Here is a 16,714-nt window from a genome sequence, read left to right on the forward strand (position 1 = left end):
GGTTGTGGTGTAGTTTAAAAGGATACTAAGTACTATAATCCTATATTTTGAATACAGAAAACTTTCTTTTATTTTTGTAACATGGATCCTGGCGAGTCCAGCTCTATAAAATCTTGGCTGGTGGAGATAAGTCAGTTCTAACCACGAAGCCAAGTAGATTCTCATCAGAAGAGGGAGTGGGAAGTCAGAGGAGGGAAGTGCAAAACACATACCAACCCCCATCCCCTGAGGGGCACAGAGGGCAGGGGAGAGTTGAGACTGTGTCTGCTAACTAAAGAGGACATTCCGTTTCAAAAGATTGAAAAATACTGACCTGAGTTGTCTGAAAAATAATACTTTCAGAACCGTATTCAGTAAGGGCCCTTACTGCAATGTCAAGGTAACCTTAGGGGCTCTTGACACCCTGGAATGCTGGTGACCTCTGGTACTTTCTGGAACCTAGCTTACCTCTGCGTGGGGCATTCTATTTTGTTTTTGTATTCATAGGCCATCTCTTTCAGAGAAGCTCAAAGCGCATTTTAGGTGTTTATTTTTTTTAAACTCTCCAACTGCCTGAAACAGACTAGAAACAGTATTATTTAAGGTTTTCCCTGCACTCTTCCAAATCAACACATTGGCTCTCTTTTATGCCCCTTGCTCCTGTCTTTCTTGACAAATGTCATGGATTCATGAGGAAAAAACACTATCATCGTGTAAGATCCCACAAAACACTTCAAAACATTCAAACGCTCTCTGCTTCCACAGCCTGTATTAACAAATTGTACCTGTCAATAAATACAGATAAATTAGGTGACTGCAAGTGAAAACCTCTAAGGTAAATCAGTAACTTAGGAAAACAAAAAAACCCACTAAAACTAAACTCCATGTAGGTGATACACCATAATTCTGTTGCTGGCTCATCAGATCAGTAGCCAATCAGGTCCTGGCAGGCCATATGTGTATTTATAAATATATCTGCTAACGTAAAGGTCGAGCTGCTCACTGCTCAGGGAAATCAGGCACATTTGGAACCATCCCTAGATTTTGGTTTCTTTAAAAAAAAAAATATTTTGACAATCTGTGACAAATGCAATCCTGCCCCCATATGTTTTATACTATTTAAAGGGAAATGACACTCAGTTGCCTTCACATCAACACGTGAATTTCTTTCTTTTAATAATGAAGTCAGAAGATGGGAAAAGAGGGAGGTTACCTTCTATACATATTTAAAAGATATAAATATCTTTTCAAATTTCCACACTTGCCCAACAGGACAGAGCTTCCAAAATGTGTGTCACTGTTCATGAATTAAGAAATAACAGAAACTTTTCTTCCAAGTTGGAGGCAGAGGTAGAAAAATAATGAATGACAAGAGAGTGTTGGTAGATTCTTGCTATGAAATGCAGTCTCCTGCCCCCTTGCTCATTTTTTTATGCTCATAATTCTTTGCACTTTTCTGGGCATGGGGATGGAAAAGGCTCTGCTTAAATGTTACCCTCTGCCAGCTTCTGCAGAAATCTCTTATAGATTAATTTAGAATATCCAGACATCTCTATCAGAACTGAGAATGACATTATAAGGCTGTGAGATCCAGAAGTCCAGAATAAACCTTATACACTACAAACTCATCTACTTGCATCCCTCCGTTCTTTAGTATTAACAGAATAACAAGGTTTTCCCATGGCATGGAAGACAGAAACTTGAAAAAAAAAAAAACAACAAAAAAACCCCAAACATTCAAACGACATCTTTGGTGAAAAAAAAATCTTCTGACAAGAGGGAAGGGTATGAAAATATTTTCAGAGAACTTGTTTAATCGCCCAGCAATGTCTTCTGTTCCATTTAGCCCCCAAATCTGAATAATCATGACAGATGGCTTTAAAAAAAAGTTAGCTAAATTTTCAGATAACGCAGCCTTCTGTCATGTTCTACTCTGAGGTTTATGCAGTTTGTTTAGCAGACTCTGAACTGCAGGCTGCTCATGGGTGATCAGCTTTCACTTAGTATCTGCAGAATACACACCACTTGATACCGTATGCTCAGGACTCCAAGGGGTAGAAATATTGTCAGTTCAGATGACAAAAGATCTTCATAGGCCACCCCTCCTCAGCTCAGATATTAGATCCACATTTTACGCACAAAGCAATGTTGGAAGTGTAAAGGGCCAAGAGACCAGCTCTTGGCTCTATCAGCTAGGCCATCTCTTTGTAGCAGAATAAACTCATGTCTGATGCTATAATTACAAGCCTAATGGACACACTTAATTTATTTTAGAGAACTGAAGTTGATACCCACTAGTGCTATTATTAAAAAGACTAATGAGAGCTGCTCAGTAAGAAAAGAAAAGATTTATTGAATTCCTTTTGGCACCCGGCACAGCTTAGCAATTTTGAGAGCCCATCAAAACAGCAGATATATACCCTACTCAGATGTGCTGTACGGGATGTGAGCTGGGTTTCAGATTTTCAATAACAAATCTGTCACTCCGATTTTAATTAGACGGCTTAAAGCAGCTACATCAATAATGGCAGAATGACGGCTTAGTTCAAAGATCATAGAGATGTTACTCTACTTTAATAGTTCTTTTATACAAGTACATATTTCAGAAGTTTGCGAGGCATTCATCTTGACTACCCCTTTCACCAAAGAGAAGACAAAAAAATATTCCTAATTGAATTGAACCACGAACACTAGTAGTCATCACCATTTCTACGCCAGGCTGTTGCATCCAGCTGGTTAGGAGGTCTAATTTCACACCATGCAGCAATGAAATGCTGCTAACTTTTATTTGTGAGTATAAAATAGCAATATTTCATGACCACAAAATGCCAGTTGACACCGCTGGGTACACCCTCCGCTGGTCTGAACCTTAAAGACAAATAGCTGTCTTGGTTGAGTACTAAAAACTGGACCTTCCTTGTGAAAAGCTCCCAGGAGGGGAGGACCTGGGAGGGGGGGCAGAAGCCCTCCAGAGAAGTTCACACACAGCTGGGAATACTTCTCATCCCAAGAGAAGGTGGGGGTGATGACCTCAGAGAGAAAAACTGTTGCCAAAGGTCCAGCCATTTCTTAAAGGGGTTCTTGCGAGTGTGTGTGCTAAGTCGCTTCAGTCGTGTCCGACTCTGTGTGACCCTATGGACTGTAGCCTGCCAGGCTCCTCTGTCCATGAATTTTATAGGCAAGAATACTGGAATGGGTAGCCATGCTCTCCTCCAGGGGATCTTCCTGACCCAGGGATCAAACCCACATCTATTGTCTCCTGCACTGGCAGGCAGATGCTGCTAAGTCACTTCAGTCATGTCCGACTCTGTGCGACCCCATAGACTGCAGCCCACCATGCTCCCCTGTCCCTGGGATTCTCCTGGCAAGAACACTGGAGTGGGTTGCCATTTCCTTCTCCAATGCATGAAAGTGAAAATCAAAGTGAAGTCGCTCAGCTTAGCAACCTCATAGACTGCAGCCTACCAGGCTCCTCCAACCATGGGATTTTCCAGGCAAGAGTACTGGAGTGGGGTGCCAGATGAGGCATATATAATTATCATTGTATTTCTTTATACTAATTCTTATTATAAGAATAAAAATGTACTGATTGCATAAACAAACACTGTTAATATATACATAAACACTATTAATACAGTGATGTATATCCTTCTGTACTTTACCCCATGGAAATAAATATTTTATACATACACACACACACACACACACACACACACTTCCCTTAAAAAAGGAAGTCATGCTATATATATACTGTAAGTTTTTTTGCTTAATAACAATTATTTTTCCATATAAATATATCTCAAAATTATCATTTTAACAACCATGTAATATTCTGTTATGAATTACCCATATTATTTAATCAGTGCCCTCTTGGGCACTTAGATAGTCCCCAATTATTTTGCAACTGTGTATATACATATATAGTATGAATAATGATACAGAGTACATAAACATGTTCTCTCCATACATGAACATGTACTATGTGTATACATATACAACTGGATTATGATGTTAGAATAAATTATCTTAGGATAAATCCTGAGAACTGGAACTCCTAGGTCAAAGTATCTTTATTTTGTTTTGAATACATGCTAGCCATTGTTTTAATGCCTAGACATGGAATATTTGTTTTAGAAGCAACTTCTCCTGAATCAGATTCTGACAAAGCCCCAGACTTCCTACTATCATTTTTTTCAGAGTCATACAAATCCACAATTTCATCTCTGCCTCCCCAACAATGCTGTTTATCACTCTGCAGAATAATATGAACTTTCCCTGGCCCCAATCCCTATAAGGAATCTTGCTCTGATCAATCTTCAATGATGTACGCATGGCTGTATTGACTCCCACTGGCGTGACTAAAGTCCTGAACCTGACTTTCTGCAGCTTCTAAATCTGACATGTTCAGAATGGATACCGACACTTTTTTTTACCAGTGCTATCTCACTACTCCGAATCAGCTCTGCCACTTTTCAGCTTATCTGACCTTGGGACAGTGACTTATTATCTATGAGTCTCAGTTTCTTATGTGGTCAGGTTTCCTCCTCCAGGAAGCCTTCCTAGACCTCCCATGTCTGGGTCAGAGGCCTTTCTTTGTGTCCCCACAATACTTCACACTTCACCCAGCATAATATTTAACCACACAGTCAATGGTTGCCTGATGACCTGTTTTTCCCCAACACTAGACTATCAGAGCAGGAACCATATGTGTCAATATTGACCACGACTTTTGCACCATTCACTGAAGAATGTAATTGTTGAGTGCTTACCTTGTTCCAGGTACCAGGGATACCTCTTTGCTAGAGATATAGCAGAGAACACAACACACATATTCCAGCGGGGGAACAGCAAGCCAATAGCTCAACAGATCAATATGCTCTATGGCAGATTTGGTAACTGCTATGGAGAAAAATAGGACTTACGTAAGGGGAAAGGAATGCCAGAGGTTAGGGGTGGACTGGGGAAGGCTTGGCAGTTAGGCAGAATGGGGTCTGCGGAGGCCCCCTGAAAGGCGACATGTGAACAAAGGTGTCCAGAGCTGGGAGAGGTCATTCTCCCTGGTTTGAGCAGCCAGCTCCTTCTGTTGGTTTCAGACACAAATGCCCTGCATAATATTTTGCTTAACAAAAAGTATCTGCTGCTTTAAAAAGAATTGGTTTTTCTAAATATATCCCCCAGTATAATCAGCCCTGTGCTAGGTATTACAGAAAGTAACTTTTAGGCTAGCACTGAAACAATGAAAGCTTCTGACGGAAGCTTTAAGTGTTTTTGGATTTAAGTGTTGAGGGAACTGACAACATACACACAAACCCAAATTCATGCTGTAAGTGGCAAGGCTGGGATTAAAATCCTTCTCTGCTACCTCCAGAGCCCACATCTCTCTTTTCCACCGGAGATGAGTAAGACCAGCAGGCTGCCAAGTCATTTTAGTTCAAATTTGACAGGACTCCCACAGCACTGGCATTGCTTTGTTTGAATGCCTTTCCCACATGACCTTGCTGTGTTTAGACACCTTTGACAGCCCACACTGAACATAACCTAAAATGATCTTCACTTTAAGAGTTCATTGATTGTGCCTCTGTAAGTTCCAAGTGGTGATTTCCTAAAAATCGTAAGGGATCTTAACTGAGATTTCTTCTCAAAATGTAGATAATTCTAACAGTTGACACACAGTGAGTGTTGTTTAAGGATGTGCTTAGAAAGTATTGCTCCTGGCCAACTATCTACATCAGATCACTGTCCAGTTTTGCCTTCTGCTCCTCACTGCCTTTCTTCTTTTTTCCTGCTTGCTTCCTACTTCCAGCTGCCAGCAACTCAGATAATTAAATGCCAAAGTAGTGACACTTGGCATTTCAATGAGCACTCTCTATTTACTACACAGTCTCTCTCAACAGCCCTCCTGCTCAGCATGCGTGCAAGCTCGATGCTGCTCTGCTGAACTGAAGCACTCCTTTGTTGCAGAGCTGGATGAACTGAAGAAAGATGAACTCGGGCAGCAGCCCAGAACTGAGAGGAGGGAGGCAGAAGATTCCCCAATTTCTCTCCTTGCCACCTCTCAGAGTTTATGTCCTCAATTCAATTAAACAAGCATTTGTTAAGACCTTAGCCCTCTGGGTTCAGTCCTCTGCTGGGATACTTTTTAATGAATTTTGTATTAAACAGGACAGAACTTTAGGTCTTTTCATTTCAACCAGGTATTGGCAAGATGTTGTACTGTACATGATTGCAAAGTGATTTCACCTTGATGGCTCACCTGATTTTATTTGAAACCTATTAGTGAGGACAGAAGTAGACAGTGGATATAAAAGTGTGACTCTAGCTTCTAAAGCTGTAGTTTATGTCTTGGAATAACTGAATTCATTCAAAAGTTTCCTCTTCACCAAAGGTATCATTTGTTTAGACTGCAGCTTAGCCTGGACGCCTCCCCTGACTCAGTAAGTCTGGGATAAATATACACCTAGGTACTGTGACACAGCCAGTGCTTCATACAATTCCAGACCATAAGCTCGGAGGACAAGAACCAAGTCTACTCACTGCCATGGCCCCAGTGTCAACCACACGGACAGAAGTAAATCAATGGTGCAATACATAATTTCAATTAAACTGCTTTGCAAGTGAGATGGAAAATTATCTTCAAATCCCTTCAAGCCATACTGAGCTACATATGGTCTTAAAATCATCAATATGATTATTACATTCACAGATAACTTTTATTCATTCAAATAATACATATTTACTGAGTACCTTCTGTTGGGTTGCCAAAAAGTTCATTTTGGTTTTTCCATAATCTGTTATGGAAAAACTTGAACAAACTTATTTTGGCCAACATTGTCCAAACGTTGTTCATAAGACTTGCTAGTCAAATGTCATCTTCCTTTCTTTTTAAAAGCCTTTGTTTTTCTCATTCAAAATGGCAACTCACAGGCTATATGCAAAAAAATTGGCTCATGAGTGTTTTAGGGGCAAATTTTCAACCAATGACCACATTATGGTTAGTCTGAGGCTAGAACCATCATATCACTCTTTATATCACGGGTGTCTTGCAGTACATATGGTATCCAGTAGATGCTGAATTAGTGTTTGTGAAAAGTGAATAACTGAGGAACCCTAAACATGCTAGCCACTACTACATTTAAAAAAGGGAGGAAGGAAGGGAGGAAGTAAAGATGGAAAAATAAAGGGAAGGAAGGAAGGTGTACCAATCCATGTGAAAATAATTTACTATGGGAATTTTATTTTTGAGTGAAATCAGTAACTAATATGCAAGGAGACTATAAAATCCTTGAGTGGTACCCTCTTCATATATGCCACACTTTTCATTAATTTACAGTCAAGATGGACTAAAAGGGACAGGTTTACTCTCTGACCTGAAATACAGACACACACACACACACACGTACCCCAGACAAAACATATACAACAACAGACACTTTTCCAGACACTGGACACCAGGCAAGGAAAAGTAGGGATTCCTAAGATAAAGAAGAAATGAAGTGAGGCCTCCTACTGCCCCAGCTGACTGCTTCAAGAAAATTTCTGGGTTGCAGCACCGGGAAGAAGGTCCCAGGCAGAAGGCAGTAGACTCTCTAAGTTGAGGAAACAGAGCAAGTAGATACGAGGCAGCTAGAGTTTATAGGACAGAAGAGAGAAATGTACAGAGAAGAGGACGGTCCAGAAAGAGATTTGTACAGGGTCCCCTCAAGTGTTCAGCCGAGAACTGATAAGTAAACGCACACATGTGAACACACTGAGTGCGAGGGTAACACTGAAGGATTAGAGGAAGCAGTGCTGGGAACTCTTAGAGGGACCCTAGTATGCCTGCCACTCAGACGGAAAGCTTAGAGTTCACAGGATGCTGGGTGGTGGACTCGGGACAGTCATCCTCAGCAGTGAGGAAGAGTTAGTCCGAGACTGAGCACTGCTGCAGGGCTACCTAACAAAACAAGACTGGAAAGGATCAAACTATTTGCAAGCGATTTAACTATTCCCCGGAGCAGAGCTCAGGAATATTTACAGGAATGAAAAAATATCAAGCACCCAACGAGATAAATTCACATTGTCTGGCATCTGATCAAAAACTATAAGGAATGCAAAGAATTAGGAAAACGTGACTCATAATGTGGAAAAAAATCAATCTGGCTTTGATGTATTGATAGATGGCACAGATGTTAGAGTCATCAGGCAAAACCATTAAAATAGTCATTACAACTATATTCTTTATATTAAAAAAGTTAAGAAGAGACATGGAAGATATGTAAAAAGGTAAACTTCTAGAGATGAAAATTGCAATGTCTCATAAGAAAATTACACTGTAAGGGATTAACAGCAGACTTGACATTGAAGAAGCAAAGACTAGCGAGGCTGAAGACACAGCAATAGAGAATATCCAAAATGAAACATAGAGGAAAAAGAGAATTTCTTAAAAATGAACAGAGTTTTTGATTGGGTGTCAGATATGCCTGGCCTCAGAGCCTGTGTTCTTCCCACCCCATCATGCGACTTCTAGCTGCACAGGATCAACGATGCCCTAACTGCAGCAATTTGACTGCTTATTGAGGGGCCTATTCAGGGTGTGAAGTGCCAAAAGTGGGGGTGAAAGTGTGCGGGAGTGTGCATGTGTGGGGAGCAGTCTATATTCATGACCTTCCCTGTAAAAATATCAAATCTGGATGCAAATACATGAATAGATGTTGTGAAGTGTGCGGAATAACCCTGTGTACGAGACAGCAAAAGAGACGCTGATGTATAGAACAGTCTTATGGACTCTGTGGGAGAGAGAGAGGGTGGGAAGCTTTGGGAGAATGGCATTGAAACATGTATAATATCATGTATGAAACGAGTTGCCAGTCCAGGTTCGATGCACAATACTGGATGCTTGGGGCTAGTGCACTGGGACGACCCAGAGGGATGGTATGGGGAGGGAGGAGGGAGGAGGGTTCAGGATGGGGAACACATGTATACCTGTGGTGGATTCATTTTGATATTTGGCAAAACTAATACAATTTGTAAAGTTTAAAAAAAAAAAAAAAAAAAGCTCAGCCCCACATGTGTTGCTTATGGCTAAAGTGACTGGGTACTCAGAAAAACTACAGTGGAGCAAAGAGCTGCTTTTACACAATAAATCCTTGTAAAAGCCCAACAAGTTCCGAATTTACTCTTCACATATTAGTATGGCCCAAGGGCATCTGAAAAACCAGCATTTAATTAAAAATAAAATAAAGTTTTTACTATGGCCCATTGCCCCGCACATAAAATTCTTTTCCCATGAAAATAGTTTATATTAATATGGTGGTTAGCTCAACTACCTTTTTTATTTTTTAAGGAAAACAGGCTTGGCTTCCTGTATCCTTTCATGTGGTGGGCTCTCTGGACCCAGGGTGTGGACTCAGCCCCAGTTCCAGCTGCTGGCACTGGACATTTGGCATGGACTCAATCACATTAACTCATTCCATCACTCAACCAAGGGATGGCACAGAATCATCATGTAACAAAATCCCATGGTTGGAAGGGATAATAACAGATCATTACTCTATTTATCATTTTTAGCTGCCCAATATTCGTTTTCCCTTTGTAATTCACCCCAACTTATTTTAGGAGAATTAGTTCTTCATCATGAAGTAGTATGAGTCCAAGGAGAAATCCAGGAGCTAGCCACTCTCTAGAGAAACCACAGGGACCAGTTCAGCCAGGGGTTGGGCATGTTATCTATTAACATTTGGGACAATATTGGGTAGTCTCCCCCCAGGCAATGCACTTGAGTAAGCGATTCAGTTGTTAAAGAATTTGTTGGAGATTGTCTGTCATAGAGAAAGTGTACTGACCAAAATTAAGACTGATTCACAAACTCTGAAAGATTTATCCTTTTTTTTTTTTTTTTTTTTGGCCATGCCACATGGCACATGGGATCTTAGTTCCCTGACCAGGGATTGAACCTGTGCCCCATGCAGTGGAAGTGCAGAGCCTTAACCACTGGACCACCAGGGAAGTCCCTGGAAGATGTTTTAGATTCCACTCAGTCCCATCCATGGTCCTGAAGCTCTATTTATCCTGTGAGCACCCTACTATCCTGCTTTAGTTTGAAGACCTTTCCAATACGGTTAAGAGTAGTTCCTACCTCCAAAGGACATTAGAAAGGGGAGTCAGTGCATGTAAATAGCTTAGAGGAGTAGCTGGCACACAGCAAATAATAAATGTTAGCAATAAACAACAATAATAGTGTTATCATTGCTATTATTTTACGTCTATTAAATGGGACAAATAAACCTACCACATGAGTATATTTCAGATCAAATGCTATAATAGATGTCAAAGGTATCATTAACCATACAGTGCTAAATGAATTTACATAAGACTTATCAGAAATTTGAACTCTCTAGGTTAGGGAAACTGATTTTTATACTCCATGGACGGAATTCAGAGAATCCATAGATCTCTTGAAATAGCATGCAAAGCTGTGTGATTTTATGTGTGTGTTCATTTGGATCTCTGTATTTGGGGATAGGGTGCGAGGAGTATCCATAGATTTCATTAGTCCCAAAGCCATCTGTATCTCCAAAGGAGGCAACATCACTGTTTTAGAGCTTCTGGTAAAAGATGTAAGGTCCCTTTTGACCTTAACTAGTGCTTTTCCAAATTTTTGAGACAAGGTTTTCAATGGAAAGAGCCTCCAGGGTGGCAGTTGTTCACAGCCAATTCCTTGAGCTTGCCCAGGAAATTCAAAAACTTGCAAAATCCAAGGTCAACTTGGGAGCCAATTTTAAGGGGTTGGTGGCTCAGCTAAGGGCTTGCTGGCAGAAGAAGGTAGCCAGCTCTGGCTCCAGGACGTGCCATCAGCTGTGAAGGAAGGGGACCACATAGCTTTCTTTTCTTTTTCATTCTGCCAGAAGTGGCCACTTTGGGGTTGTCTTTGAAGAAAAGCAGTGTGAGGAGATGCATTTCTAGTATAATGATGGCTCCAATGTTATTTCTAGACTGACTGAAGTCCTGTTGGCATATAAGGATATAGAGATAATTTCACTGTTAGAGTAATATGAGATGAGGTGGGGTCAGAAGACAGTGGATAAGAAAGCCTTGCTTGCTTCAGTATAGGGTTCAAAGAGAGAACTACTTTGGAATTTTTTTTAAGGTTTTTTTTTTTACATGTTCTCTTGAGAATCTGAAGATAGAAGATCAAGGCTTTGTTACTTTCAAATGTTCTTTCACCCTCTGTGACTTGGTTTCCTCATCTGTCAAGTAAGGTATCTATGACAAGCTCTCATGGTTCCTTCAGCTCTAACATTTTGAAAATTAGTGGAAAAAGGACAATTTTATACATAAAAGGCCAGACATTTTACTCAATGTCAGTTACATTTTCCAGGCCTAAATTACCACAAATCTAAGGCAACAGAATCCAAATTAATGAAGTTTTACAGAATGAAATATAGCATAGACCCATATTTTGACCACGATTCTAATGGTTGAGCAGAACACTGAACCATGCCAGTGGATACTAACATAGACATTTTCAAACATGACAGGCAAGGCAGAAATGGGGATCATGTGATGACAGATTTAAAACAATCATTAGATACAGGAGAGAAAAGTTGAGAAGACTAAAATTTCACTTGTAAATAAAATGGGGTTATTTCATTATGAAAATAACATCTGCAAATTTTAAAGTAACAATATGAAATTCACTTCCCTTCTTAATTAAAAACCCAGACTATGACACATGTAATTTTAAAATGTAAGGTGAATGAAGAATATGAGAGAAAAAAGAGAACAGATCCTCTTCTGGGGACAGTCTGATAATACAACTTATGTCCCCTTAAGTTGGCAAGTGTAACTGACATTGAGTAAAGACACGGAGGAGAGAGCTGCTTGGCTTTGGAACTCTGTAGCACTTCATACACCATACTGGATCTTGAAACTGCCTACCACTTGAGTCACAGACGAAGTCCAAATGTTTTTCCTACAGAAATCTGCCCTTTTGTAAACCAGTCCTCCTCGGTCTAATCCACTGTTCTCTAGTTAGAGGTGGCTATTCTGCAGCGCACACACTGCCAACTATACTCGCAATTTAGGTTAACACAAAAATAAAAAAATAGTTAAGCACAATTAAAGCTTCATTATATAGTTACAGGCTCTCTTGACTAAATCAATTAGTAAATGGATTATACACTTCTACTACTGCTAAGATACAGTGAATGTTAGAAGACAAAAAGGCATGAAAAAATGCATACAACGTAGTCCCTACCTGTAAGGAGTTTACAATCCAATGGAGAAGGTAAGAGTGACAGGAATTCACAGACTGCAAAGCACTTATAAGGAATAGATGGTTTGAGAGGCAAGGCTGGTTTTTCTCCCATATAGAAGGAGAAACTGTTTGGGGGTGATGACCAACTGGTATGGACAAGAGGGAGACAGAAAAGGCAGAGTTTCAGTAAAACTAGAAAAATCAGTAAAAGAAAAGAGTGTTGTCATTAATAAGGTAAAAAAAAAACATAGAGGAGAATGGAGAGATGCAATCAGGAGACAGGAGGTTCTATTTGGAAGTTTGGGAAACCAAGAAATCTATTAGGCAGGGAGTACGGTGGGGGCGGGGTAGAAAATGGACTCTTGCTTTCAAGAAAGACTGAAGGCGGGAGGAGAAGGGGACAACAGAGGATGAGATGGTTGGATGGCATCACTGACTCAATGGACATGAGTTTGAGCAAGCTCTGGGAGTTAGTGATGGACAGGGAAGCCTGGTGTGCTGCAGTCCTTGGGGTTGCAGAGAGTCGGACACTGCTGAGCAACTGAACTGAACTGAACTGAGACAATGGACTCTAGGGTCTGAACCCAGGGTTGAAGCCCTGGGAAAACTATGTAGCTTTGGGGGCCTCAATTTCTTCATCTATACAATGGAGATAACATTAATATTTACATAGTAGCTCTGCAATAAAGACATATTTACATAGCACCAGTGGGATTCTTAGCATAGTGCCAACTGCACAAAAAACCTCAAATAAATTGTCAGTCTTCAGCTGAAGGGGAAAATTCAGATTCCAAGTCCCAAGGACTAAAAGGGGCTGCAAGTCATAGCTGACTACAGCTCCTGCAACCATTCTAAGTATCTGACCTCCTACAGTGAACCCAGCGTATCTTCCCAGATAAAGGTTCTGACCCAGCTTTTCCTAAGTTCCTCTTCACCTTGTTCCCACCTGCATTCCCCACTGCCACATAACACTTTGGTTTTTCAGCATCTCCTACACTGGCTGCATGGTATCTCTTACTGTCTTTGGTTTCTTGCTTGCCATCACAATTCCCTGAAAAATAAATGTGATTCCATCATTTGACTACTTTAAAAGGCTCCGTTTATCTTCATTTCTTTCAGGAGAAAGTCTTGAGGCAAGCACATGAAGCTGGCACATCCCCCTCACCCACCCCCTTGCTGCCATGATCTTCTCTTTTAGGTGCCCCTAACAGAGATATTGCATCTCTGTGCTTTACCACATACTGCTCCCTCTTGCAGAGAAAATTCTTCTTGTCCACCTCTGTGCTCTGAGCATAACTTGCATGTCCTCAAAGATGAAGCACAAATGTCACTTCTTCAACAAAGCCTTTCCTGACACATTGAACCAGCCACTCCCCCCAACTCCAAATCTCACATGGGTTATGACTTGGAGTGCTAGTCCATTTAGAAGGAAGGCAATGGCACCCGACTCCAGTACTCTTGCCTGGAAACTCCCATGGACGGAGGAGCCTGGTAGGCTGCAGTCCATGGGGTCGCTAGAGTCAGACACGACTGAGCGACTTCACTTTCACTTTTTACTTTCATGCATTGGAGAAGGAAATGGCAACCCACTCCAGTGTTCTTGCCTGGAGAATCCCAGGGACGGGGGAGCCTGGTGTGCTGCCGTCTATGGGGTCGCACAGAGTCAGACACGACTCAAGCGACTTAGCAGCAGCATGCTTGATAGAGGTTTCAGAAACTCATCAAGGAAAGCCAAAAAAAAAAGGCCCTATTCCTCAGAACAAAAAATCTGAGGTGACTAAAACACTGCCACATGAACACAGTTCCCTCTCTGCACAGAGAAGACTGACATTGAGCTTACAGATGTGCTATGGGCTATTATGATTTTTCATAATGAACATGATATAATTTATCCTGAGCTTTCCTATGTGCAATTGTACACTAAATCAAATCACCTTGATTGTTACTGGGAGCTAATTCAAGTAAGGCTTGTTCCAAACAAGTTGGAAACTTGTTTGGCTGAATTCCTAAGTCCAGTTAGCTATATAACCAAGGCTCACCTTCTCTTTATCACTTCTTCATAGCCTTCATTTTAATATTCTGTTTGAGCTTTCATTTGTGAATAACATCATTCTTCTGCAGCATAATATATCCTATCTCTCTCTTTTTTTTTTTTTTTTTTTTGCACACATTTCTGTAACATGCAGCATCTCAATAACAAGCACCATCACACTCCTGCTGATTAGACCTGATATGCTATTATTTGACAAAAATTCTAACAATTTACTCTTGGAAGTGTATTAAGAGTCTAAAAAAAATTGTATGTCATCATCACTATTTAAAAAATACAAGGAGACCATAGAATTAAGCCTCTCAATCAGTTACCAACAACCAGTTCCAAGGTTAGAGGTTTACATATGAGGCCAGTTGGCCAGAGAAGTACCTCCAAAATCCAGGGAATCAGAGCTGCTGTTGTCTTTCGGCTCACTCGAGACACTTGTGCTAACAGCATGCTCTGGGTGGACTGACTCCCAGCATCCCCTGCTGTACTGAAACAGAGACCACAGAGTGTTTGGCTTCAGTGCCGCCACAGCCTGCAATGAGTGTGAGATGTTTCTGAGGAGCAGGCTGTGTTAAAGATGCTGCTTGACAAGTTGACGTCAAAGAGGCTATAAATATGCCATTGGTTCCTGGGGCTGGAAAATTCTTCCTGACATGAATATGGTGTTTCTCACTGATGCTGAGAAAAAAGCACTTCAGATTAGTTTAAGGCTGGTCGAATCTTGATGAATCTCTCAGTGCAGCTCTTCAGTAGAATCCCCCCACTCTTAAAATACTCTCAAAGCACCGTTTTACTTTTCTTTTGTGACTCTTAACTCATTTTAAGTAAATAAATCTGTATTATATTAGTCTCTCTCAGAGGGCTGCAAGCTCCATGAAAGCAGAGATCTTGTGTATGTTGATTATAGTTGTTCTACTCCTAGTTACTAGCAGAGGTCCTGACACATAGGAGACATTCACTATCTATCTATGGGATGAAAAGTCCTGCAAAATACCCTTGCTTTTCTTACCCCAAACTCCTTCCACTTCCTCTGTCCTATCTCCTCTCTGTCCTGTTCCTTAAAGTGAAAGTGTTAGTTGCTCAGTCATGTCTGAGTCTTTGCGACTCCATGGATAGTAGCCTGCCAGGCTCCTCTCTCCATGGGGTTCTCCAGGCAGGAATACTGGAATGGGTTGCCACTTCCATCCTGATGAGCTCCAGGCATCTATTGCTGGTTCCAAAATTGAAAAACGCGACTTGAAACTCATCTTGATGGCATATTGAACATAAAATCAGCAGAGTTAGTGACAGTAAGAGACAGCATACTCTAAACATTTCTGCATTCACAAGAGCAGTGAGTACTGTCAGGGACAATGTACAATAAAAAGTCAGGGTCATTACTCTCACAGAATTTACAATTTAGTAGAAAAAGGTTAATCTCAAAATAGTATACTCAGTAAATATGGCCACATATAAAAAGTACTTAAATAATGCATAAAGAAGGAATATCTCAAGAATATGAAGATATGAGATGTAAAAATTATTGGTCCAGGTGTATCTTATTAAAAGTTGCCTTGTGTAAGGTTATTTTACATGAGGAATCTTCACACTTCAAAGTGATCAAAATTAATTCTGATGAGTGAGGTACAATTCAATTCTAACCTTAGATCTCTTGAATTTCCAGGCAGGTCCAAGAATTTATCTCTCATTACTATTACTTCATTTCTTTCCAGGGCCTCCAGAGAGATTAGGGACATGGGGTCAAATTTACACATTGGTTCCTTTTCTTCATCAATACAGAGGCTCTTTGGAGGCATGAATTGGGAGTAGACAGCAGATCATAAGGATCAAACCAGTCAATCCTAAAGGAAATCAACCCTGAATATTCACTGGAAGGAGTGATGCTGAAAAGCTGAAGCTCCAATACTTTGGCCAATACTATGAGTGAAGAGCCGACTCATTGGAAAAGACTCTGATGCTGGGAAAGATTGAAGGCAGGAGGAGAGGGGCACGACAGAGGATGAGATGGTTGGATGGCATCACCAACTCAATGGACATGAGTTTGAGCAAACTCCAGAAGATGGTGAGGGACAGAGAAGCCTGGTGTGCTGCAGTTCATGGGGTTTCAAAGAGTTGGACACAATTGAGCAACTAAACAACAACAGAAGGATCATGGAGCAGTTAGGGCTAAGGAGGCCTTGAACAATTTGTTAGGGCAGGGAATAAAAGAGAAAGTTCACCAGCCTGGGCAAAGGCAGGGCTGAGCAGGTACTTATAGTGTGCACGGGGTGAGGGGAGGCTGAGAAGTGGCCTCGTTGCAGTGGAGGAACAGGGGACACAAGTTGACCTTACAGAGTAGGAAGTCATAGGAAACCTTAGGATCCTCAACAGCGAGAGTTGGCCCACTGCGGAATCATTTCTGGGAAGAAACACCTCCTAGTGTCCCTGGGGCCTTGACTTTCATTTCCACTTGAAAGAAA

The 16,714-nt window shown here is 41.0% G+C and overlaps 1 protein-coding gene across 5 annotated transcripts in view; it reads right to left on the reverse strand.

Annotated features, from left to right (window-relative positions):
• Nucleotides 1-16,714, reverse strand: part of GLIS3 (GLIS family zinc finger 3) — a 499,055-nt gene that overhangs the window by 156,916 nt on the left and 325,425 nt on the right. The window lies entirely within an intron of this gene.

The sequence above is a fragment of the Bos mutus genome, chromosome 8 (genome assembly GCF_027580195.1).
Source record: "Bos mutus isolate GX-2022 chromosome 8, NWIPB_WYAK_1.1, whole genome shotgun sequence".
NCBI classification, from domain to species: Eukaryota; Metazoa; Chordata; class Mammalia; order Artiodactyla; family Bovidae; genus Bos; species Bos mutus.